At 41.1% G+C, this 12,233-nt stretch overlaps 2 protein-coding genes across 9 annotated transcripts in view; one reads left to right on the top strand and one right to left on the bottom strand.

The window, feature by feature from the left end:
• The window catches only part of LOC143174758 (uncharacterized), a 124,175-nt gene extending 114,994 nt beyond the window's left edge, over positions 1 to 9,181 (bottom strand). Inside the window, exon 1 of the mRNA XM_076369626.1 lies at positions 9,014 to 9,181. The gene's annotated coding sequence lies outside the window, so the exon portion shown is untranslated. The remainder of the gene's footprint in view (positions 1 to 9,013) is intronic.
• Positions 1 to 12,233, top strand: part of LOC116427466 (uncharacterized) — a 38,675-nt gene that overhangs the window by 3,697 nt on the left and 22,745 nt on the right. The gene's annotated exons all lie outside the window — the stretch shown is intronic.

Below are 12,233 nucleotides of genomic sequence, written 5' to 3'. Positions count from 1 at the left end.
AAACGAGAAATATGAAATTAGTCATTTGACTGGTACGGTAGTTCTAATGTTAATAATATTAAAGTTTACTGAAAGAAAACATTCCATGCTCTTTCTATGTCTAAATTTAGTATAAACCGTACAAATTGCTAACAATGACAATAATGTTTCGTTTGAACTTAATACAACTTAATGACATTTATGTTTGTTAAATCATATTAAAAATCTTCGCAACGTGTCTGACACGATATTATAAAGCAAGGGGTTAACACGTTGATTGCCACGGTGATCACCGATGACCGGTGCTTCCAAATTGCCGAAGAACAATTACAATAAAAAAACTTGATTTTAAATAAAAATATTTAGTAACATAAGTAGCTAGATCATAGCGTAATATTAACGATTTAATATTGCAGTAGTCATTATTATTTTCAATATCATTTGCCTTTGTCATTAAAGAATAAGTACTACCATTCGAAACGCTAGAAATTCCCGTGGTAGTCAACGTGTTAACACGTCTCCTCAATTACACCTTCTTCAATCCAATAAATCTAAACAAAATGTTAGAAAAATGAAACTGAACCGAGTCATTGAGTTCCTAAATATAATGTCGTAGTTTATCATTTCTAATAACGATATCTATAGGATTCATGTCATTTTCATTATGTAAAATATAGGATTACTACCGTCACAAGTATGTGAGGCTGGTAGCGAACGTGTTAACCCTCTATGAGCCGAATTTTGTTTCGTGATAACAAAATTTACGCAGTATGAAATTAATAAACATCAACACATACACGCGAATTAAAAATGTACTCAATAGTTTTAATAGTTTTATTAAAACGAATATATTTTGTAACTTCGAAGTTACAATGTTGAACGTAAACGCCTGCGTGTATAAGAGTTTTAGTTGATTAATCGTGTAATGTGATTCGTCATTTTGCAATGAAAAATTAAATAAATCAATTCAACCCAGTCTATTGATGTGTGACTTCAAAGTCACACGGGCTTATAGAGGGTTAACCGTTTGAGTGCTGAGGAACGCTATAGCACTCTTGTGCTGTGCCAAAATTGCGGAGAGCGCGACAGCGCTTCCGTTTATCAGTATCAATTATAATTTTCTTACTATGTTTCTCAAGAAATAAATCAAAATAAATTTATTTGAATAAATGTTATTTTTTGATATATTTTGTAATAACAGAATATTTGTGATCTAATTAGTCAACTGCTCTTATTAATTTTTTTGCACACACACCAAATCACTTCCTCATTTTTGGTAAATACCCACAAAAGTAGTTTAACACTCAAACGGTTAAGGATCGATAGTTCTCGAATATCGTAGAAGAGGATTTTCGATCCGCCGATTGAGAACATATGAACCACGATCCGAACTGTGACGGAATTTTAAAGATCGAGAGGGTGACGCTGTTGCGGTTGCTTGGCAACGAGGCCAGGCAACTGGCCAGACAGACACGCAGACCAGCGGCAACAAGCTTCGTTTCACAGTCGGAGGCGCCTACCTCAGGCCCGGCGATCCGTTGAGGTCAGAGCCCGTCTCTCACAAAGAAGGGCCCCTCCCTTAGGCGCCCTACTCGATTTACGTAGGACAGTGATCGTCAACCGTGGAATAAAAAAGGAACGTGACATTTGTCGAACCGATTCGAACATGTTTTTAGCAATGCGGCTTGCGCAAATTGCAGTCCCCCACTCTTTCGGATGATCCAAGTGTCAATCTATTTCTTCCCATTCTTATTTTAATTAATTAATGGTAATTGCGCAAGGAGGATCGTGTATACGTATAGACTGTTGTCCGGAAGAAACGATTCGAATTAGAAAACGTGTTAACACGTTGCGTACCGGTAACGAGGGATCTCGTTTTTATATAAAGACACTTAGCTATGCAATTTCGCTAATTACCACAGTATTGAACAAATATAAAATTTAATTTGATTATCTATTTAAAATGTATTACATAAAAATATGATATCTGAGTTTTTCTATGGATATTATCCGCACAATTCAGTTTTCTAAAAATTAACCGGTACGCAATGTGTTAACACGTTGACTGCCACGGTGGTCACCGATGACCGGAGCTTTTAAATTACTCGAAAAGAATTACAATTCGTAAGATAACTGGCGTCGAACGGAAATCTTTAACTGGACCATAGTGTAACATCATAATTGTGTACCAAATAATTGATAATTATTCCTTTTTATTTCTGCTTCAAAAGAATAAGCGATACATAAAACGCTGACGTTTTCCGTGGCAGTCAACGTGTTAACACAGTCGAGAGAGACCGGATCAACTTTCTTTTATGCTATTCAAATAACGTGCGATTGCAGTTTAGACACGCGATATATGTTTATTTATCATTCCCGTTTGTCGGCGGTGAAACACGGTGAATTTCGATAGAAACCCGCTTAATAAAAACGTAAATAGAAGCCAATCCCCGAGGAGTTGAAATACTCGCTGATCAAGATGGCACGCAGCACGCACGCGCGCGCGCAAACAAACCGGCGGATCGCTAATATTGATAAAACACACTGACGCGCGTGCAACGATCTTGTTGTGCAACATAATATTGACGATTTTCGGCTTGCAAATAGTGTACATTGCGCGGGAGGCCCATTTGACTAGCACGGTAGCGAACACTGATGCTCTTGAAGTCATCGATTTCGAGCGGTGTAACTGAGACCTACCGAGCCAATCGAAAATTTGATTTTTATTCACTTACAGGGCACCGAAAATCAGAATTGGAAAGAATATTTTATTCTATGTCTTCAGCACTGGAATTGTCAAGCACTCGATACGATTAACATGTAATATCTATAAAAATTGTAACAAATTACTTTCTGTTTCTTTGTCATAGTGTTCCGGTAAAACTATTTTCAAAATCATTTCGAAAATTCAATGCGTCGAAGGTGTCAATAATTGTGGAACAAAAAAGCAACCGATCATGTTGACTGACAGGGTATTGTTAACCTTTCGCACTAGAAAGTTTCTCACTAGAAATCCTCAATGTTTTCTGATGAGACATAGACAACATGTTTGAAACTTATCGAGAAATAACGCATAAACTGAGAAACGAAGATATTTTATTCAATATTCAACCCTTTGCACTCGGAAGCTTTTCACTAGAATCATTCGACACTTTCCGATGAAACATGAACATTATTTGAAACGAACTAATAAGAAAGCGTACGTAAATGAAGAAACAAAGCTATTTTATAGAAATATGTAACGTATTGACGCACTGTACGAAACTTAAACCCTTTGCACTCGGAAGTTTTTCACTAGAAATATTTGAATATTTTCTGATGAGATAAATACGATATTTCGAGAAATCGTACGTAAATTAAGAAACAAAGCTGCTTCATTTCAATATTTCTCGAATCGATGCGCTACACAAGTTATAATATTAAATATCAAATATTATAGGTTTACCGTATGAAATCGAATCTCAATTCTCAAATTGATGCGTTATATAAGGTATAACATTAACACGTTAAACGCCGCTCGATTTCATAGAGCAAAATACACAAAATGAGAAAAATATAGTATTAAATCATTTAATTGAAATGCGTTATTATTCTTGCACGCTGAGCTTGCTCGATGTCACCGCGTTCCGAAGCATTGTTTATAATACATAAATGTTGTCAAATAATCGTCGTTCGATTGAAATGAACCATAGTAATTCGATTTGGGGGTCGCCGGTGACTCCCATGGCATTCAACGTGTTAAATATCAAATTTCATAGTTTCGCAGTGTGAAATCAGTGTTGAGTGAGAATCACTTCTCGAGTGCAAAGGGTTAATCTACTTGCAATGCAAGATTCCAGTTTTAGTGCGCGCCCAAGTAATTTTTGCGGGGGTAGTACCGGGCACAGTATTTACAACCATTTTCACAACCATGTATAGTCACCGACGCTTGCGTTTCTAGTAGCTGAAATTTAGCCGGCGTATAATGTGTTCAGATATGTCGAATATCGACGTCATTCCCAATATTCCCTTAACGTTAAATTTATGAAGATTTGTTCTATACTTTATTCAGTCGTTCTTAAAAGATGTTTGTATATAGATCGCAGAAATTAGTGTTTCAAGAGCAGAGAATTATAACATATATTCAACGTGTTAGATATCAAATTTTATAGTTTCGCAGTGTGAAATCAGTGCGGTGAGTGAGAGCCGCCTCTCGAGTGCAAAGGGTTAATCTACTTGCAATGCAAGATTCCAGTTTTAGTGCGCGCCCAAGTAATTTTTGCGGGGGTAGTACCGGGCACAGTATTTACAACCATTTTCACCGTGACTGTATATAGTCGCGTGCAATAAGTCGAACGCGTACGGTCTCGCGTGTCTTTGTGCCCGGGGCTCTGTGTTGGATAATGATTTAAACGGTCGCAGTGAATGCCACCGAGAATAATGGATTGGCGTGTGCGATACAAGCGAAAAGTCCGGCGCGTTTCAATCTACGGTCCGACGAGCCCGTGAAACGTATCTCTGTTTCTCGTTTCGTTTTTTCTCCCGTTCGGTCCGGTTCAACGGTTCCTCCCGTCTCTGTCTGGCCTGTTCGCCAGCGAGCGCCGGCGAGTACATTTCGAGTCTGGGCGACAGGCCAACGACCACACGACTCGTGAACAGGGCAACGCTGCCACTACTGGCCAAAAGAGACTTCGCCACTTTTGAAAGCAGTTTTCGCGGATCGAGACCACGATCGGCGCACGGATACGCACAGCAATCAACGCGGCCGTGGCGTTTAGTCATCGATTATGTAAATCGTTAATGCGACTTAATTGCGATTACAGCGCGGAATCCCGTTAGTCATCGACGGTACCCCCTTTGTGCCGTACGCTGTATCATTTCGTACTGATATATGAACGTTGGCACGCTCTTGCTTTCCTTGGCCAATAACCACTTGTTGAATGTTTCTTTGTGTCAGTTGCTCGAGCGAAACCGGGACTGGATACAAGTGGAAAGGAGAATTCAACCTCGTACGATGACGAGCGATGAAGATTTCTAGATTAATTGAGCAAAAGTCAGTGTTCACTTCCCAGGGATCAAAGGAGAGAACTGTTTTGCTATTATCAATTTATCTTCAGATGAAATTTCCACTTAACGCGATTTCTACCGAAGGTGTTGAACGACGTCTTCTGAAATTTTATCTTAACTATTTTCTAAAGTAATTTATTATCTGATTTCTAATATTTTATGAAGTTAACTACAGGGAATGTCGAACATTCAATCGAGGACGAATGATTGAACCGAGAAAAGAATTTTAAGTTAATTTAAAAGTCGGTAGAAATATTGTTAAAGTAGAAGAAATAATTTTGTTGCATTTCTTCTAAATTGTCGAGAGTAGAATGCTACACGAGCTCAGCAGCGAAAGTGAATAATATACAAGGTGTTGAAAGACAACATATGCGCACTGTTATTGGTTTCATTTGTGAAGCGTCGTAACTGTATTGAGGTGTAAGACGAGATTGTAATTTATAATAAGTTACACTTTATATTTCCAATGGAAATTTAACGAAAAAAAGACCTACGTATGACATTGTCTAGCAGTAGTAGCTAACTCGTAACTTTATACCACCTGTTGCTTCGATTGTAATTCAATTGAGATGATAATCAGCCACATTGTAGTAGCGCATACCGGAAGTCTCGTCAAGTGAAACTGACTATGCGCTTCTAACCTATATCTGCGTTTGAAAATACGTATCTTTCGTCAGACATTTTTTCGAAGTTAGTCACATGTCAACGCCCTTCTTTGTTTCGTTGCATGTTCTTCGACCGGTTTAACTATCGCGGTTCGGGCTATTAACGGTTGGAACTTGTCATAACCGACGTCCAACGTTCTTCGAATCACTTCCTTCCAAGCGGTTTCGCAACTTCCCGTACGCCGTTTATCGGGAATTATATAATTGTAAAATCTGATTTGCGTCACACCTTCGAAGGTACTACCCTACCTTATTTCCGTGAAATCGAGGAGAGTCAATGTTGACTCGCAATGATTCACGGAAAGACTCCTCCGACAGGAAAACGGTTTCTAAGTTTAGAATGAGTCTGAAATCCTATGCCTCTTCCAAAAATACCTGACAGAACGATAGCAATAAGGGTCACCGTTCTACGACAACGGTCAGATCAAGCGTTAAGCCTAACCTACAAATCATGAGACCAGCAAAACAAATTTGACTGTACAATACTCGATCTTAGGTGTCCATAATTGAAATTAACCGTATCATTTACATTTTCCTTATTTCTATCGCGACAAAAGTAACGTCATTTGTCGACACAATATCTCTGGCTTGTGTCCATAATTGAAATTAACCGTATTCTTTACATTTTTCTTATTTTTATCACAACAAAGGTAGCGTCATTCGTCGACACAATATCTCTGGCTTGTGTCCATAATTGAAATTAACCGTATCCTTTACATTTTCCTTATTTCTATCGCGACAAAAGTAACGTCATTTGCCGAGACAGTATCTCAAGCTTATGTATCCATTATTGAAATTAACCGTGTCCTTTACATTTTCAAAAATTTCTATTACGTCACTAGCCGACACAAACGCCGATAACCGTTTTTCCGTTATCGCGGTTGCCCTTCGCAAGTGTACAACTCCGTTCCCGAGAAGTCAAGGAGATCGAAAACACGCGCCTCTTTTTCACCGTTCACATGTATTAAGTTCACGGACGTGGCACCGCGGTCTCTTCGCCACGATATCCGTGTATGTCAGACAATGGAGGACTTCGTTCCATCCTCGAGCTTCACTCGTGTCGATTGCATTTTTTCGCAAGGTGGGGACAAATGTAAAAAAAAAAACGTTCCCGACGCCGTTCACTTTTCGCGTTGTATGCCGTACAGTCCGTTCCGTGTCGCGCAGGCGCGTGCACGCCTTTACACGTGCCTCTCCGCCGTGGTCGTGATATCCAACAACGCGACAAACGAACGCTCGTACGGACTTCTAGGATAAGCCTTTGACTGCGGACTTTTCCGCTTGCACGTTACGTCAGCGTGACATTAAAATTGATCGTTGGATGCATCAGCGATTTTCAGGGAAAACGAATCCTCATGCGATTTCACGTGTATCCAGCGCACGTTGTCAATTCTTCCAAGAAACGTTTATCATCCATAATTTCCAAGCAATAATGCGAGTGTAGCGACATCCCTATCTTTAACAGACTCATAGTATAGTCGCAGTAGTCTTGGAGCGTGCATTGAAATGACACAGGGAACCATTGTTCGAAGATAGATTTCCTCTTACCGGTAAAATTGCAGGACTTGCTGAACGTAGAATTATAACATGGCTGAGATACTCTTAACCCGTATACAAAATCTTACGCCGCTACAGCAAACGACGGCTATAGCCGTCTATTTTTTGGCGTCAACACGTTAACTGCCACATCGGTGACCGAAGACCGCAGCTTCTAAATTACTTGGCAGTAATGATAATTTACCAAATAACTAATGTCGAATGAAAATATTTCATAGCGCAGATTACCAGATAACAGTGTAACGTAAGTGTTTCAAATAATAAGCAACTGTTCCTCTTTATCTTTGCTATCAAAGAATAAGCGATACATAAAACTCTGAAGGTTCTCGTGGCAGTCGACGTGTCAATAAAAAGAGAAACATTATTAGTACGTATTGATTTATTTATTCTTCAGTAATCCATTGTACAAAAATGACCTAACAGTCTAGATAACATGTAAGTGGATTTCGTACACGATTTTTCGTGACCTAAACAAGTGAGAACAAAGCGATTAAAAGAAAGTGCGTTCATGGGCACGACTTTAAAACTAAAAGTGTGCGGCAATAGGTTAATCAACGTGTTCTGTTCGAAGTACATTGATATTAAGACTTGCAGTGCATAGGGAATATAGAACGTAACCCTACAAAACAATTCCAGCGGCCGTCTAATTGTTCTACTCCAATCATCGCGAAAGAATTCGGTCGATGGTCTCGTGTCCGTAACGGGAAAAATACCGTGACTCGTGTTTCAAAACGTTTTTCGCCGAAGCTCGCTTGCTCCCCTCCCACGTGCGCGTCCCGTTGTTATTTCAACGATTTCTGAATTCAAAGATATTTTCTGTCCACGGGACTGGTCGGATCGCTTCGAAAGCCCATCGCAAGCCATGGAAACGGGCACCGCGGTACCGGTTAATAATAACACGCCACTCCGTCACCGAATAGCCACCTCTGGCGACACGCTACCTCATTCTCATTTCCACCTAACAGGCGCATTTCCGGTGACAGTGGCTCGGGGGCTGGCGTGGTTTTCACGTAACAGTACGCAGCGATCGCGTTCGACACGACGCCCGCGGTGTCGTAAACACATTTCTAATTATCGGCCAGGCCAATTCGTAAACATGATACCTTATCGAACGAATAATTTCTCTTTTAGCCAATTTTATATCTAGTTACTGTTTTCGCGTTGACATCCGTGGCCCCCTAAACGGGCAAAGATATTTTTAATGCGGCCCGATTTGAATGACGGTAGCGAGAGATTTGAGTTACGACACGTGACGTGTGCAGCGAACACCGGGACACGCTGATAAGTGTCTTTTTTTTGAGGTTTTTGCAACTTTTATTCATGTTTACTGTTTAACGTTAACACGTTCGCGGGCATGCGATAATTCGAGATTTTCAATTTATCGTTTAATTGCTGATCCGACGTTCACGTAACATTTCAGATATGTATAACACAAGCCCAAAGTAATGGTACAAAATCGAATTCCCTTTTTCTTCTTCGTAAGTTACAAATTTCGGTTTGATATTTAAAAATGTATCGATATAGTCACCGACGCTTGCATTTCTAGTAGCTGAGATTTAGCCGGTGTACAATGTGTTAAGATATATCGAATACACGACATTCCCAATATTCCCTTAACGTTAAATTTATGAAAATTTATTCTACACTTTATTCTGTCGTTTCTAAAAGATGAAAAAAGAGTGTTAAGAGCCCGCCATCTTGGAAAGCATCGAATTTAGGCAATCTTCAGCAAGTTTTTTCCTCGTCTTTTTTTTATTGATGCTTACCCAACGGTGATCAGTTTTTCGAAGACTTTCTCTCGGACCCACAGGCTCGAAGTCATCAGTCGCTCTCGCGTTGACGCACGGTGGACCGTCCCAAATTCGTATCTCCGAATATCACAGTCGCATTTCTCTCTCGGCGCGCTATAATAACTCTTACTGGAACCGTGCAACCGCATGGTCCTACGTGTGAAACCGATGGTTAATCCCCGTGACGCGATCGTCATGGAGGCGCCCGGAATGCGCACAGCGCTCGGAGACGTCGAAGGAGATCGGCATCCGGAGAAAACACGTAGGCAGCGTCGGCAACCGACGGCCGGTTGCAAAATTCGTGCTTGCGCAAGTATCGGTTCGCCACAGCCGCGCAACAATGTCGGTCCTTAATCGCGGTCCTGCGGGTTTAACCCCCTTAATGCGACCGAATGAATTGTGCCTAAACGAAGAATACCGGAGCAATTTGATGTAATTTAGTAAGGCTTGAAAGAAAATTGGTAAAATGAGGTGATAATGATATCTACAAAATTCGAAAAGGATCACGTTACGAAATAAAGGGAGAGTAAATTAATGTCAATTGTATTTTAACGTTTATTGAAAAGCATGCTAATGATATTCGTTCAAAGTCATCAGAACACATGGTAGAATTGGTTTTCCTGTGTGAACAGTATTTGTACGTAAAAAGAATCATGGTTTGGGCTTAGTTTGATATAGGACACGCAGCATAAAGCATAAATATTGCATTTTCAATTATTTGTTACAAAGTTACTTGTAAAAGTAACTACAAAATTATTTCTATGGCATATATTCGCTCTAGTGTATACAGTCTTGGTACTAATCATCGTGGAATATAATGGGAAGTTAAACTCGTAAGCAATTTTTCCGATTCGTAGCATCTCGCATAAGGTTAAAGAGGAATTCGACCATTTATAACGTTTTATGAATTTATTTTGAAACAGAGTTCTCTCGCGATGCGAACAGTAAGGCGCCATCGCATGCGCAACGATATATCGTCGTTGGCACTTATCAGGAGTGTTGCTAACGACGATATATCGTTGTTCGGCACTAAAATGGTTAAGCAAGATGTACTATTGAGCCGCTCAAAATTCTTTGCTTATTATTTTCGATGAACAAAAATAGAATCAGATCGGACAGAGGTTCATAGTGTGAACACATGGATTCTGGGCAACTGAATATTTGATCGAATCGGGAGCAGCCCAAGCCCTGACTGCCACTGTGCGTTGGCTTTTATTCCGCCTCGACTCGGGCCCCGATAACGAAACTTATTTACTCATGCTTCGGGTCCCGGAACTTTCAGGCGGATCAGGAAAATTTATGTTCGGCTCTCTCGCGGTTTCTAAAATCGCCCGTAAACGCGCGGAGATTTGCATACACGCGCGAGTTCTAACCGTTAATGTTCGGCCGTTACGAAACCTCCAGCGCATATCGCGCGTCATCGTAAAAACAATTCTTATCCGGGACTCCGGTTATTCCGTGGGCGTTAATATTTTCGTTTCGATGTGGTTTGCGGTAAGGAAAAAAACTGAATGAAAAAAGGTTGACGCGTCGTTTGCGAAACATTTCGCCCGACGTCGCCCGCCTGCGGAGGAAAGTTTTCGATGCGAGTCGCGTAACGCTCGACACGTTGATCGCGGCTTTGGCGTCTATGGACCGACATTCGCGAGTGATCGACAATCTCAAATACGAGGAAGAATATTTTATAAATCACACGACATCAAGAAATTTCGTTAAATTCCAGAATTTCGATATTTTCCACGAGTTTTCAGGATTTCATTCAAGCATTCCATAGGAAAACTTTTCCTTTTGCATGCGTACAAGCATACATTTCTCATTCACTCATTGTCCAAATGGAAAACAATGCAAAATGAGGTCCGCGTTGAACGCGTTGATCGCGGTTCATCGACGCGAGATTCCATCGGGATTGTTTAGCGCCAATTCGCTGACTCGTTTCGATCTCGGCGCAGCGAGTGCAAAGGTTCCGACAGCGACAACGAATCGCCGCGAGGCACTGACCATGAAAACTCGTGAATCGCGGAAAAAACGAGGTCGAACGTAATCTCCCCAGACTTCTTGGCTCGTTTCGCGTGCAGCCACGATAACGCCATTGAAATCCCGACGAACGGTGACCGATTTGCCGAGCGCGGCCGTTGCGAAACAACATGGCGGCGCGCGCGTCCGACCGGCAATGGGAAACACTGCGGTCGAGACGATTTCGAAAATATGGGTTATGTACAGTTGCTCGCAAAACTCCGCGCGTTCACGTGACTCCGAGGCTGGAAACAGCCTCGGTGAATTATCCGAATGGTAAGTGTATCTACGAATAACATCGACGTTTACTTAACAATTATAATCACGCGCGTATTGATTGCCTCGTGTCGCGTTATTACTTCGACGCGGTTACTCTTATTCCTGTGTAAATACCGTTCCATATTCGCGAAGAATCGCAACTCGGAATTTCTTCATTGACGGACAAATGTTCAGTTAATAGAAAATTGTTTGATCGTTCGTGTAAATTAGGTTCACAGTTGAGCGGACTTCGAGTGGAGTTCAATGCCCGATGAAATAGGTAAAATGGCCGTCCTCGTCGCTTCCGGGGGAATGATTCTCGGCGAAAAAAAAAGCATTCGTTTGACTGACTCTTGTCACGTTCCGACCCGGCGCACGGCGATTATTCATCCAAGGCAGCGCGATGGAAATTTCTTTGACACCGTGTACGTACGGTCGTTAATTTTCTATCGTGAAGTGCGCGTCGAAGTAAAGGCATCATAAAAAAAGTTGTTCCTCGTGCGATGTTAGCAGTTTCCACTCGCGATTCATTTGTGCGCTGTTAAATTATTAGCAGTAGAATGATGTAGATTGTAATCTCCGAATACACTTTCATCCTTGTTACCGCGCGTTTCGGAGAGCGGATATTATTCCCGTTGCTAGGTAAGCACGTTAACTATTGTCTAATTGTCACGGTTATCGTAATTAGAGTCGAAGAACCATTCCGGTTTCATGCATAATACATCCTTCCACGCCGATGTTTCATATTTCAATGAGCGTTCGGTTGAATGCAGAGTTCGTTCCGTTTTCGCGGTCGAAGCCCAGAATCATCTCGCGGCGCGAAACGATACGAGCGTTCCGTTCAACCCAATAGACTGTAATATTGCTTTATCTAATTTGGAGAAAGTCGGTGTTCCTACGAACATTATTCACTCGTGAATTCTTC

This window comes from Nomia melanderi, chromosome 8, assembly GCF_051020985.1.
Source record: "Nomia melanderi isolate GNS246 chromosome 8, iyNomMela1, whole genome shotgun sequence".
NCBI lineage: Eukaryota > Metazoa > Arthropoda > Insecta > Hymenoptera > Halictidae > Nomia > Nomia melanderi.
This window is presented reverse-complemented; position numbering and strand designations above follow the sequence as displayed.